Source organism: Camelus ferus, chromosome 8 (genome assembly GCF_009834535.1).
Source record: "Camelus ferus isolate YT-003-E chromosome 8, BCGSAC_Cfer_1.0, whole genome shotgun sequence".
Classification (NCBI taxonomy): Eukaryota; Metazoa; Chordata; class Mammalia; order Artiodactyla; family Camelidae; genus Camelus; species Camelus ferus.
The window spans coordinates 58,846,187-58,860,163 of NC_045703.1; the positions used below are offsets into that span (position 1 = coordinate 58,846,187).

A 13,977-nucleotide genomic window follows, 5' to 3' on the forward strand; every position below is an offset into this window, starting at 1 on the left:
TCCTTTCATTTTCAAACTTGCACGCTGGAGCCAGTTCTTTAAAAGGCCTGTCTTTGTAAGTGAAAGAGTTTTGCTTTGGTACGGGCTGTTTTGCAATCTTACGCTCACTACATTTGACTTTCTCACATTTATAAAACTAATAAACTACATAAACATAAAAGTGCTGAGTGTTAGAACCTACACATCTTGGCAGTTTGTTTTTAATACACTGATGTAATTAACACCTTGAACTATATATTCTGTTTGTTTCTTTTGAAATCATACAAAGAGAACAGGACGATGCACATACAAAAGGCACCAACATAGTTAATGTTGGCTTTTTAAATTATAATGAAGCCATGGGTGTTTACTCAAACTTACCAGTTACTTTTAAGTCTGAGGACGGAGGAGTAGATCTGTCACTTAGAAAAAGCAAATTAAAACAGAGAGCAGTATATGAATTGCTTATCACCCCAAGGGCCTGAGCTTAGTGCCTGGTCCCACAGTGCTTGTGGATGGATAATTTAATTTTTTTCATTCATTCAGCAAATTTACATCAAAGAGTCTTCTAAGTACCGTCCTTAACACTGAATAGTGAACAAAATCCAGAGAAAAATCTCTGCCCTATGGACCTTACACTTGAGCTGGGTGAGAGAGACCGGAAAAGATGCGAGTTGTGTGCAGACTAGTTTAGATGATGGAAAGTGGTGACGAGAAAGGTAAGGCAGAGAATGGGATTAGAGGTGGTGTGTCCCGGAGAGGGAGGCTGCAGTCTTAGCTAGGACATCCCTTGGGAGGAGGGTCCTGGAGTGACCTCTGGAGAAGTGAGGGCCAGCACGGCGGGGAAAGCAGGACAGGCAGAGGGAGGAGCAAGTTCAAAAGCTTGGCTGGGGCGACTGGGTTTGGAATGTTGCTGGAGTAACAAGGTGACCACTGTGTCCTGGGGGCCATAAGCCTGGGGGAGGCCTCTGTCAGAGGCACAGGTGTGGCGGGCCTTTCAGCTCACGGGGGATGGAGGCCTTGACTCTGAGTAAGAGGGGAGCCTGAATAGGGCTTTTTCAGCAGAGGGATGGGAACCGGCTAGGTTCTAACAGCGTCTCCCCAACCATTGTGTTTCCAGGGTGCGCAAGAGTGAAAGGAGGCTGCCAAGTATTTGATTTTCCAGAGTAAAACAGAGCTGTTAAAACTGCTGTGCTTTGTGGATGGAAAAGCACAACCCACCCTGACAGAAGCAACATTTAAAAAAAAACTCGGCAACCCTTTAAAAGGCCTGACAGCACATTTAATTTTCTTTGTGGGCTCCCTCCTCCTACCCCCCCCCCCCACCATGTGGCAAACAGTTAAAATAAAAATGTGTTCTGTCCACATCACAGAGGAAAAAAGTGAAATTGCCCTTTTTTTATACAACAATTGAGAAGCATAAAAAAAGTCTGGGTAGGTGGTAGGCATGTTTTAACTAGCTCATTTCCTTTAGTGAGAGTGTCTCATTGTAAATCCAAGAGAATGGTTTGGAAGGAGGAGACTGTTAGAGCAAACACTGACCTGTTTCGGCTGATGAATAGACAAAAATGTTAATTTTTTTAATCGTGTATAGTGACACACAATATTATGTAAGTTACAGGTGTACAATATAGTGATTCACAATTCTTAAAGGTTATACCCCATTTATAGTTATTACAGAATAGCGGCTATATTCCCCGTGCTGCATAACCTATCCTGTATGTGAGGAGGCTGCCAAGTGTAGTAACTAAGGGCCACCTAACAGGTTCACTTGTTCAATCTCATGGTTTTCCAGTTGAGACTTTTGGATGAACTAGGTATTCAATCATAACATCTGCAAATACTTTGACCTCTTTTTATGTCGTTTTTGTATTTTATAGAAAATATGCTCTGTTTTCTGTCATTTTTCCGTGGAAAGGCCTGGGTGCCTTTCCATTTCGCAGGTGGTAAAGCCAGGCCTTGCGGTCCGTGGTGTGCCGGGCACTGGGCGCCAGCCGGACCACCGGGCCATCGCGGTGTCCTCCGCCTGGGAGGCCGGGCCCCGATTCTGTTGTGCGGTGCAGTCGGCGTCGTGGTCTCTGGGCCGTGGCGGGGAACACCGTTGTCGCCGGTACCGGCAAGGAGCCCGTCCCTAGGGCCCAGGGGCCGCGCCAGCCGTCGGGGTCCTCGGCCTGTCTGCTCGCGCGTTTGACCCCTAGACGCGCAGCCCCGCCAAGTACGGCTTGATCTCCAAAGGCGCTCCTGGCTCTAAGACGCCGTCTCTCCGGTATGTCCTTTGTGTCCCCTGAGGGCGCCTCTTTTGCGGTGGAACTACAGTTCCCAGCATGCCGTCCTCACGCGTGGCAGCCACTTCCTGCTGAGCTGTTGCGGCCGGGTGCAGACACTTCCTGTGTAGTGGCGGAAAACAACCCTGAAGAACCTTGACGGTGTCCGGAGTTTAGAAAACTTAGGGATGGGTAAGCCTGCTTTCACTGTCTTGGGCCAAAAAAAAAGAAAAATTAAATTTCCTAGGGAAAATTTAAATTTTTGATTTTGCATTTTGGTTTGAGATTTTAATAAAAGAAAAATGAAAAAAAAATCCTGTAGCTTATTTTATGCATAATAGTTTGTACCTCTTAATTCTCTCCCCCTGTCCCCCCCCCGCCCTCTCCCCACTGGTAACCACTAGTTTCTTCTCTATACTGTGATTCTGCTGCTTTTTTGTTATTTTCACTAGTTTGTTATATTTTTTCAATTCCACGTGTAAGTGATATCATACAGTATTTATCTTTCTCTGACTTATTTCACTCAGCAAAATACCCTCCAAGTTCACTCATGTTGCTGCAAATGGCAAAGTTTCATTCCTTTTAGTGGCTGAGTAGTATTCCATTATATATATCACATCTTCTTTAGCCATCCTTCTGTCAGTGGACTTTTAGGTTGCTTCCATATCTTGGTGGTTGTAAATAATGAGGCTATGAACACTGGGGGGGGCATGTATCATTTCAAATTAGTGTTTTCATTTCTTCTGGATGTATACCCAGGAGTGGAATTGCTGGGTCACAGTTTTAGTTTTTTGAGAAACCTCCATACTGTTTTCCACAATGGCTATACCAAATTACCACCAACAGTGTGCGAGGGTTCCCTTTTCTCCACGTCCTCACTAATATTTGTTACTTGTGTTTTTATTGATGATAGCCATTCTGATACGTGTCAGGAAAAATGTTATTTCTTCGATGAAGTGTATTGCTCCTTCAAAAAAGTATACGTTAGAAGTTTAAACTGTGAGTGTTGTGAAAAACCCAGTGATCATGTTAGTAAATTCTCAGCTTGTGAGCAAATTGGAAAAAAATGAGTATTTTCATTCTCATAATCGGCTTGGTAGAATGTTAGTTTGTCTTACATTTTTGTTGTAGCTTTTTTAGTTCATAAGAAGTCTGTCAAGTTTATGTTGTAACCGTGTATAGAATGTGGTACAAAGCAAATCATCTTCACTCTGAACTTTCAAGAAGTTTTTAATCTAAGAGTAAGAACAGATCCATGTACTTATTTTTCAAGCACGTTCACATTATATTCTTGGTGAACATGAAAGTCTTTTATGAAGAAAATTGAGTTCATCTCAAGGGGAAATGATGTAGTTAGGAGAGAACTTATCTCCCCCCCCCCCCCCCGCCAAACTGCGGTAAAATGTGGCTGTCATGTTATTTTTCACATGGTTACACCCGTAGGTGGACAGGTACATAGATCGAGATACAGTAATACTCTCGCATGCGCCTGGAGCAAGAAGAGTAATTTTCTGAGGCTGACATTCTTTAAATCTGATTTTTCCTGTACAAGTCAGAATGTAGTACATAATGAGGCCAGGTTTTCTCTGTTCTCCAGACATTGACAAGCAGGCCTTTGAGTCCTCCATGACATCCCTGGTGCCTTGATGGCTTTTTGTGGGAGTGTCCTGGAAATCAGGGAGCTGGTCAGAAGAGCAGATGTCAGAAGCTGTCATGAGATGTACTTGGAGGGGATTAGATGTGTGAGGAAGAGTAGTTTGGGGACCACTGGGAGTTTTACCAGGGCAGTGGGTCAACTGGTTTCTCCCTGACTTTGGAAAGAAACCACCCATTTGATATCATGAGTGAAGGGCCTTAAAATAGTCTCCAGTAAATAGGAACAAACAGGTTTCCCTTCAACTCACGACGGCTCTGTCCCCTAAAGGAGTATGTATGTTTCAGTGGCCACAGCATTGCTCAAGTATTTGCTTTCCTACAACACCCAGGCCAGTTGCATTCCAGCTGTTTTCCTACTGGTTTCCCTGATGGCGATTGAATGTGGAGGATTCAACCAGAAAAGTACTGGATGTGTTCAGTGCCTTTTTATATAAGGTTCTGTCTTTGTTTCCAAACACCTAATTGCTTTTTCTGCCAGGGAATGAGAAGAATGTGAGACTTTAGCCTTTAGACCTTAAGCCCATTGCACCAAGGAACTCTCCCTTAAATATTTCAGGTGTAAGGAACTTCCGTGGGATTCATTCCAACAAGATCTGTAGCCCTCGGCATATTGAGAATTATCAGCAATAAGGGGAGATAATTAAAAATCAGTTACGTAAAGAATCTTCAAATCTGGGTTCCCTTCTGTCCTTTCACACCCTGTCCTGCCACACCTCTGCACTAACCCTTTAGCCTCCCCAGGGAGCTTTTCCTCTGGGAACAGGTGGGGCTGTCCCCTGACTCAGAGGAATTATGTTTATTGTTCCCTCACCCAGTTCACCTGTCATTGTTTCTAATGACATATTTCGTGTTTGAATGTTTTACTCACTAGACTGAATTGCTGTTGTAAGTTTGGTGGGGACAAGGAGACTGTAAATGCTCATCATTATATGTGAAAATTCTGGGTTAGTGGACAGTCTGTTATTATATGGTTACCAAATGAATGTTTTGGCACCCTCAGGAAGGGGAGAGAGCATTCTGCTGACTTCTATTAATTCCTCCCTCTCTTCCTTCATTTATTCACATCTGATAGATATCTTAGGTAATTGCTAAGTGTAAGGGATTGTCATGGTGTTAGGTGCTGAGATTACAAAAATGAGTAAAACCCAGATCCGGTTTTCAAGGACTTTAAAGTTTCCTGGGGACAACAACCGTTTAAATAAGTAGGAGTCTTTTTTTTTTTTTTTAAGTCTTAAAGTACATATACCAAAGTAGAGAGAATATTTTAAAGAACATCCATATTCCAGCACTGCTGTTATCAATCATGGCCAGTCTTGTTTCATCATTACCTGTACCCGCTCCTCCCCTATGACTTGGAAGCAAATCACAGACATCAGACCATTCCATTTGTGTGGGGAATGTTTGATTGACACTGATGTGGTGGGAAGGTCAGGTGCTGTTGTGGAGGATGGACTGCTGTCTTGTCTGCAGAGTCAGTGGAGTGAAAGAAGGGTGCTCCAGGCGGAAGAAATAGTGTGGGGCGGCAGGGATGTTGGAGTGCTGCCGGTAGTTTGGTTTGGCCCAAACTGGTATGTGGATGGGGAGGTGGAGCTATGGGGGGAAACTAGAAAGGCAGACAGAGTACTGATAAAAAGGCTTTTGTATTGTCAGCAACAGACTGACTTTGTCAAATCTTCACTTGGAGACATTTATAGTTTTCAAGATTTATATTTTGAAAATTACAGTGGGCATAGGGTATTGAGCTGGTTGTAAATGAGAGAAGATTGGAGAGGGGGTGCACAGCTGGGAACCTTGGTTGATGGCTTGAAACACTGCTAGGATTAGGATGGAGAAACATTTTGAGACACTTGAGACATTGAGAGATATTGGGGGAGAAATATTTTATTAGCACTTACTTATGACACTTTGTAATAAGTCATATTAAACCTAGTGACCTCTTTGGGGATAAGAGAATGACCCTGAGAGTCTGGCAGTGGATGAAACGGGTTGATGCTAATCTCAGAATAGTGGAATCCGGAATGAAAGTTTGGTGCGGGTGGAGAATTCAGACTGAATCTAGGAAGAACAGGCGTAGTCATTTGTCTACAGCTAAGGAGTTGGAGAGCTTTAAGAGTTATCAAAATTTAAGTTAAGGGCTGCAAAGTTTTTCAGTACTGGGCCCATATGGTCAGTATCCTCAGGTGGGTAAGCTGTGTGACTTTTTATTGCTAGCACTGTTTAGGTATTACCTGCCAGTTCTTAAGAATGTGGAATTTCAGCAGCATCACCAGGAAAGGATTTAATCACCGCTAGTGCCGTAACAGTGAACGGTGTTAGGCATGATGCTTTCAGTTTTGGTCAGGACACCAGGACTTCCATATCTCGCTTAACAGTTGCACTGCCCCCAGGAGCAGGCAGAGGAAATCAGCTGGAGCCAAGTTCATTTCTGACCCCAGGTATCCCACACCCCCTGCCTCTCTGCTCAAGATGGGGTAGAGTGTAATTTGCATAAAACATCACAAACTCAAATGCTGAACCAGGTTTAATGAGCATCGTAATCGGAAATTTCAGGATTGTCCTGAGATTAATATATTCTTTTCCAAATTTCTAAGAATATCATAAGTCTCTTTTCCCCAATCAGGTCTTGATTGGTCCAATGCCCAAGAATGCCCATATCCTCATGATCATGCACCAGAGGCAGCCAGAGAATGCACAGGGTGATTCATACTCATCAAAATCTGTGAATCTGGTCTGAAATTCTGACTTCATTCCCACCCAACTAGCTCATTCTGCTGTTCTTTCCAAATCTGTGGTTCTAGTAAGCTCCAGCAGTTTGAAAAGGAGAAACATATTCAGTCGAAAACTGTCATATGTTAAATCCACTTGTCCATTTTAAGTGTGACTCTGCACTTGACCTTTTTAGAACAAACGGTCAACATCCCAGTCTTTTCCAGTTCTGAGGGTTCCTGTGAAATGTTCTTTTAAGCCACCAACAGCACAGCACATGGGATCTTTCTGAACCTTTAATTCCGAAAAGACCTTACGCTAATAAGCACACAGTTGAGTAAGTCCCTTCGACAAGTTTCCATGACTTAACCATATGACTGCATTAAAATAAACTTAAGACCATACTTTGCTTTTCTGTCCAGTAATAATAAGCATTCATGTTTCTTGATTTTATATTGTATACTTAGCGCCTAACACAGCACCTGCAATGTCATAGGTGTTCAGTAAATATTATTTGAATTAATGAAATATCCCTTTTGGTGTTGATGATTGAAGAGCATAATTTTATAGCTCCGAGCACTTTCTTCGTCAAACTTGACAATCAACATGATGTCAGAGATGCCAGCACACACTCGTGAGGAGGCCTTTTTATTCCATTTTGTTGTAGCTTCTCCTCTGCATGGCCTATAAACTGAACTTGTTCATATTTAGACCAGGCTGTTCACATCCCTTCCCAGCAGATAATTAGGAATTACTAGTTCATGCATAAGATTTTGGTAATAACATTTTTGCTAAAAACCTCAAGTTTTTCATATCATGGGGTCAGGCAGGCTGCACTGAGCCCGAGAGAGGAAGATGAGAAGGAAAAAGTGCTTCCACTGCGGCTTTAAATCCGTTTAACCACTGGTGACATTTGCTGCAAGAGAGCAAGGACTACAAGAAGAGAAAAATGTAGGGAGAGCTTTAGGGGAGGTCTGCATTTAGGGGTGAACTGAAGAGGTGGGTGAGAATCCCAAGGAGACCCATGGGCAGTGGGCTGCAGGATGGACTCCAAAGTGGGAGAACCCCCAGGGTGTAGCCTGGGGGGCAGACTCCATCAGTGACTTTCAACCTTTTTGCCACGGATTCACTGGAAGATTTATCTTACATTGTGTTAAGTACGGTTGCATACTGAGACAAATTTTGCGGGAAACGGCATCGTTTCTTCATGGGATGCGTGCCAACTTTTTCTGTTCTGTTCTGTGCTCTGCAGTGTCCGTTGACATAAACGCTGGTCTCCCGTCTCAGTTTATGTTAGCACTCTGTGGTGACTTAGGACTGTGTCAGCCCAGAAGCCAGAAGTGAATCAGCAGCGGCCATGTTTTTTAGACTCTGAAATTTGGTGGAAAGTGACGGGCAGTTGCGGTGGCTCCCTCGTGGTGTCACCGATCTACTAGCTTACCTCGTTGGTGAGAGGTGGTGCCCGGACCCCCAGCAAGTCCAGGTCCTGCCAGATCTTCACCTTCTGGGAGTCGTGAGCCAGCATGAAGAGCTGCAGCTTCTCCTGTAGGTTCCCCCCTGGCATCAGGGTTGGAGTTGATGAGAAGCTGACATGGATTCTTTGTGGTTCCAATGTTCTCATGTTTTGTCCTTGCTCTTTCACAACCAGCTTCCTTCCTAACTGGCTGACCTATGGTGATGTTAGGCTCCATACTAGACACAGGCAGCAGCCGGTGCAGACAGACTGTTTCACCAACTTCCAGTCCCCCATGGCAGTTGTGCTGCTCTGATCCCACCTTGACCTGACAGCCCTAATGGATCACGATCTGCAGGGTGAATACCACTGCAGTTGTTATCCATTTGAGAACAGGAAAGAACTTAGAACTTTTTATTTACACTTGTTTTTATCTCATTTAAAATGTTTATTTTTGTGTGTATTTTTAATGTAAGTAGTTGTAAATAGATATCGTTTATATTAATAAGTGCTTATAGTTGTAAGCAGATAAGATATACATTCATAAATAATTACATTATATCTAGAAGGTTCTATACTCCCAATTTGTTTTAGGTGTTCCCCCCCTAGAATGGGTTCCTGAGAGTGCTGGGAAGGAGGGAGGGGTTTTGGAGGCCATTCGTTCTTCAGGAAGGGGTTTATGTTCACTGGAGACTACTGATGCATGATAGTGGGGGACAGGGCACCAAGGTCATATTTGTCAAAGCGAATATTAGACGTAGGCTCTGGCAAGTTCTGGGTATTTCTGTGGGAGGGGAGTGGAAGATGTGAAATCAGCCCTCCTCCAGCCACCTGCCATGTGGGTGTGCTCCCAGGGCCCTCCCTCACCATCAGCGTGACCGCATTCGTCCCTTTAGTATATGTTTTTTGGTTGTAATGTGTAAAAAGCTTTTCTGAGATAAACTATTTCGGCTCAAATCATCTGCAGAGATGGTGGGAGTGGTACCTCAGAGAAAAACCTTTGAGATCAATGACTACAGATTTAATGAATTTCTCCAGAATAATATGGCGGGATGGGATGATAGCACTGGTGCAGACAGTGACATCTCAGGGTTCAGTGAGGCTGAACGAGGAAACCAGAATTAAAGCCTTTTCTGTGGGAGTAGCAATTTCACCTGAAAGGTTGCTGAACGTGTTTATCACTTCAAAATCTTTAAACGAGCTAATTAAGAGAGAACACATTGCGAAGTCATTGGAGAAATCAGGTAGGCTTTATTGTGTTGTAGTGATTTCTTTAAGTGGATTTAGCTCGTAGGAGATTGATGTATTTATATATATAGGAATAGATCTCTATCCCTCTCCCAAACAATAGCGAGCAGTATAAATATACCATATAATTTACATTTCAAAAAACATATATGTACTTATTATTATAGACAGAAAAAGTAGAGATGCATTAAATAAATGAGCCAGGAGTCTGTTCCCTTTTTTCCCCTCGACTTTGGGGATTCAGAGCAACACACTGAGTTTTCACTTGGGGCTCTGTCTTTATAGATACATAAAATAGCAGGACCACAAGTTCATTTGCATTCATTTGCATGTGATCTGCATATACCAGTACAGATTACATTGTGTCTCCTGGTGTTTTCAGAGAAGTTTTTTGCTTTTTCTTTTTTTCCCCCCTTAAGCTTGTCAAGATATTCTAAAGCATAAATGACATCTGCGGAAAGAAGAGACCAAAAATAACAAAAGTAATGATACAAATGACTCTGTTTTCATGGTTCTTTTAGTTTTCACATTTTTCCAGAGACAGAAGTACATTAGGATAAATATCAGACGTACTATTACATCAGTTGTTGAGAGAACAGTGCTCTGTTTCTTTTCTCCTTAATTGTAACAGCAGTTGACCCCATCTGAATTGTTTGGTACAATGCCCCTTATCTCTACATTTTTCTGTTGGTTATATAAAAAAGATGGGTGTTTGGTATAAATGTGTGCTATGACTTCATGGGAAAATGATACAAGTTTGTCTTCCATTGAGCTGACACTGGCAGTGGGACCACAGAAGTTCATACCAAGTGAAATGGAAAGATACTCTGACCTGATTTTGTAATAAGAAATGGGAAAAGAACTTGAATTTGCCTGTATAATTTTCTTTCCTTTTTTTTTTTTTAAATTTGACAGAGATGGGAAAATTCTTTATTTTTATTTGTTAAATTTTTTTTATTTAGTTATAGTCATTTTACAAACTCAAAATGGATCAAGGACTTAAACATAAGACAAGATACAATAAACCTCCTAGAAGAAAATATAGGCAAAACATTATGTGACATACATCTCAAAAATGTTCTCCTAGGACAGTCCACCCAAGCAATAGAAATAAAAGCAAGAATAAACAAATGGGACCTAATTAAACTTACAAGCTTCTGCACAGCAAAGGAAACCATAAGTAAAACAAAAAGACAATCTACGGAATGGGAGAAAATTTTTGCAAATGAAATCGACAAAGGCTTGATCTCCAGAATATATAAGCAGCTTAAACGACTTAATAAGGGAAAATTCTTTTAAACAGATAATGTGACACAAAATTTCACAATTTGCTTTAGAAGGGTTATTTTGAGGAAATAAGATTTTTCCTCTGTTCCTAAACTTGAACTAATACTGCTTCAGTCTAATGCATGTGAACCAACAGGGGGAAATAAGAAATGAAACAGATTAGACAAGTAATACACTCTAGACCAGAAACTTTTAACACCTTAAAAGGAAAAAAAAATTTTTAAAAAGAAATGTGTCTCAGTATTTTAATAATAATATTTATTATAATAAATGTAGACATTTATAGTGTAAAGTCATACTATATATTTAGAAGTTTATTTCTAACATCAGTGCCTCTTGGCATTAGCGTCGTGGGTGTCGAGTCAGACGTGAACTTCACATTCCCCCCCAAGAAAAGATATACTAGGTGTGGTGCTGTTGAAACATCGGCTGCATTATTTAAATTCCCTACAGACTAATGTTGCAAATATTTTAGTAAGAGTAAATATTTTTACTAAGTAGGTCTGTGCTATCTCAAGTAAGAACAAGTTAGCTAGAAAGGATGCAAAGTTTTCCAGATAGTCCTGAAAGAGCGTGGATTTTGAGTGGATAAAGAGAAAATCATCATGGGGTTCCTTGGTTCCATTTGACTGGGATGGAAAAAAAATTCCTTTCTGGGGGTGGCAGACAAGATCTATTTTAAAACACACACACACACACACGCACACACACTTTAAAAAATTGTTCCACCTTTCTTGGCATTTAAATTATCAAGACTGATGAAAGTGGTAATTATGGGGACTTACTGCACATCTGGAAGGCAGTTTGGGAAAAGAGAGGCAGCTGTGCCACCCTATTCTAAATTATCATCTCTGAGCACCAAGTGAGGAGTGGATGTTGCAGAGTGTGAAATGTTTGCTGTCTTTGGTCTGAGTTGACTTGAACATCTGCTTTCTTCCTCGTGAGCTAGAGACCTATTTTCCAGGCTGCCGGATTGTTGGGGAGTTCTGATTGATTAGGAGTAAGGGACAAGGAATTAGACCTTTTTACTAACAGGAAAACAAGTTTGATCAGCAGCTTGGAAACATGAGAGGTGAAGTGAACAGTTGGCTTTGAAGGTGTTCTAGGATATATGAGAGAGGAGAGAAAAAGGGAAAGAGTAACTTGAAAAGCACTACATAAATGATCATATTTATGACTTTTTCAACTGGCCTTGATTAATCCACCTGAAAAAATAATAGTTGATTGTGGTAAGTCATGCAGTTCATAAACTTGAAAGCTGATTATTTCTGAGAAGCCAGCACCGAGATTGGAGTGTTTTGGCTTGCTCAGTACAACTCTTAGTGCCTCTGTGACTAAGAGAGAGTCGGAGAGTGGGAGAGGGGGAGAGATAGAGACAGAGAGAGGTTAATTTCCATTAAGAACAGCAAGCCTTAGGAAAGTGTGGGTATAACCTCTCTCAGAAGTAAGTTCACTCAGGTATTAGAAGATGCAGATTATGTATTTGGTTGAAGGGGGGCAGGTATGTTTCATTTCCTGGGTGGATGAAGGCAGGAGTTTCTGGATGAGGATGGCATCATATTCTCAAGAGACTAAGACAATTCTAAAGAGCCTGGATTCTTCCAGGAGCCCCAGCTGCTGTGGGGAGTGGCAGGATTGGGGCACTAATTTATAAAAATGAGTTCTCAGGTCACATTGTTGTGAGTCTTGTTCCCTGCACCTTCCAAAACGCCCTCTGAAGGAAGCTGCTTGGCCTTTCCCAGTATGTCCTGGGGGAGGGAACTAAAAAAACAAGAAGACAACTGGGTTGGTGAGGGCTTTGTGTTTTGCAAGTGTAAGCAGACATCCTGGGTCAAAAGAAGGCAGATATCCTGATGATAAGATGCTTCTGCACTGGCTGAGGTGGCAGTGGACTCGAGCCTTTGCCTCAGTGGGCACCTGCTGTCCTAGTCCTGGCTGTCGGTAGCTGGTGATTGGAACAGGTCCTCCTATGGGAGCAGCTCTTCTGGCCTCTCTCTCTCCTAAAGTTTCTTCTGTTTTTTTCTTCTGGTGTTGGGGCTGAGGTGCGGGGTGGGGGTGGGACCACTCCGCAGGGAAAGCCGTGCTGTCGGGACTCCCTGTTGCACCCTGGGTCCTCTAGTCCTCCTGGTCTGCAGGCATCAGCTCCTCTCTCCACCCAGCTGGGACTGGGGAGCAGAGATGAAGGGGCCCGAAAGCCAGGCTGGTAAGTTTGGGGTTTATTTGTAGGATGGGTGATGGGGGTGGCACGGATCATTCTCAGGGGAGAGAGACCAGATCTGATCTCTGTTGTGCAAAGTCACTTTGGTGTCTGAGTCCAAGGCAGGTGAGGCAAAGTGGGGAAGGAGTCAGGAGAATCAGTCAGGAGGCTGCAGATTTTCCTGTTGTGGCCCATGGGCATGTGCTGTTGAGTTGAGGCGAGTCAGGGCAAACCTGAGGATCATAATTTGATTTCTGGTGTTATTTGTCAGGAGCATCACCTCTACTGAGGCAGTAAAGGCAAGACTGGTAGGCTCCCTGCCTCCGTGCGTTTCCTAGGAGGCTAGCAGTAGACTTTCCATTTTGACCCCTGTTGTTTCCCCTACTGGAAACCTGACAGTGATCATTTAGAAGGGGAGGATAGGCTCCTGCCTTCTCTACTGTGTCCATCCAGCCTGTTGTCTCAGCCAGACAGACTGCGATGAGGGAATGACTTTTGCCCAGACACGTTCAAATGTTCAAACATCTTACTGTTCTTGTAAAGAGCTTCCCACCTCTAACTCTGCACTGGGGACTTTGAGGCAGTTACCTCAAACGTAGACCACTTTACTGGTGAGAAAGGAAGAATCTTTTCTAAAAAAAAAATCATTTCTTTCAATTTCTGTTTCTCCACTCCCTTAGTTCTGTAAATTCAGTAAATGCAGAAGTGTAAAAGAGATGATCACTTGCTCTGACCCACGCTGCCCGATCGGGGCCTTGAGGTCTTTATCAGAAAGGCTTTTGGAGAACTCTTAATTCCCAAACCCTGCCCGCAGCTGAGCATGCTTTCCAGTGTTAGACGTGTGCCGCTAAGGGTGATGTGCTTAATTTAACATTAACTGTGTGATGGCCAGCAGTCTGTCCCAAGGAAAAAAGTGTGTGCACCTCTTTGGTTGTCTAAGAGTTGTATTTTCCTTGATTACCTGGGTAAAATCATTTTCCTTGGTTATCTTGGTAGGGTCATTTATTCATACCAAAGAAAGAACATGCTGGGAGGTGAAAAGGGGCAGGGAGATGTTTCTCTGCATGAATGAATGAATTAATAAGAAATGACATAACCTACAAATGTACACAGCACTTTGTCATCCTACGTGTAGGTGTTCAGATGTGTGTTTAGGAGTCAGTTCCCCTAAAGGAAGACTGTAATCT

The 13,977-nt window shown here is 42.7% G+C and overlaps 1 protein-coding gene across 1 annotated transcript in view; it reads left to right on the forward strand.

The window, feature by feature from the left end:
- The window catches only part of SASH1 (SAM and SH3 domain containing 1), a 168,262-nt gene that overhangs the window by 24,437 nt on the left and 129,848 nt on the right, over window positions 1–13,977 (forward strand).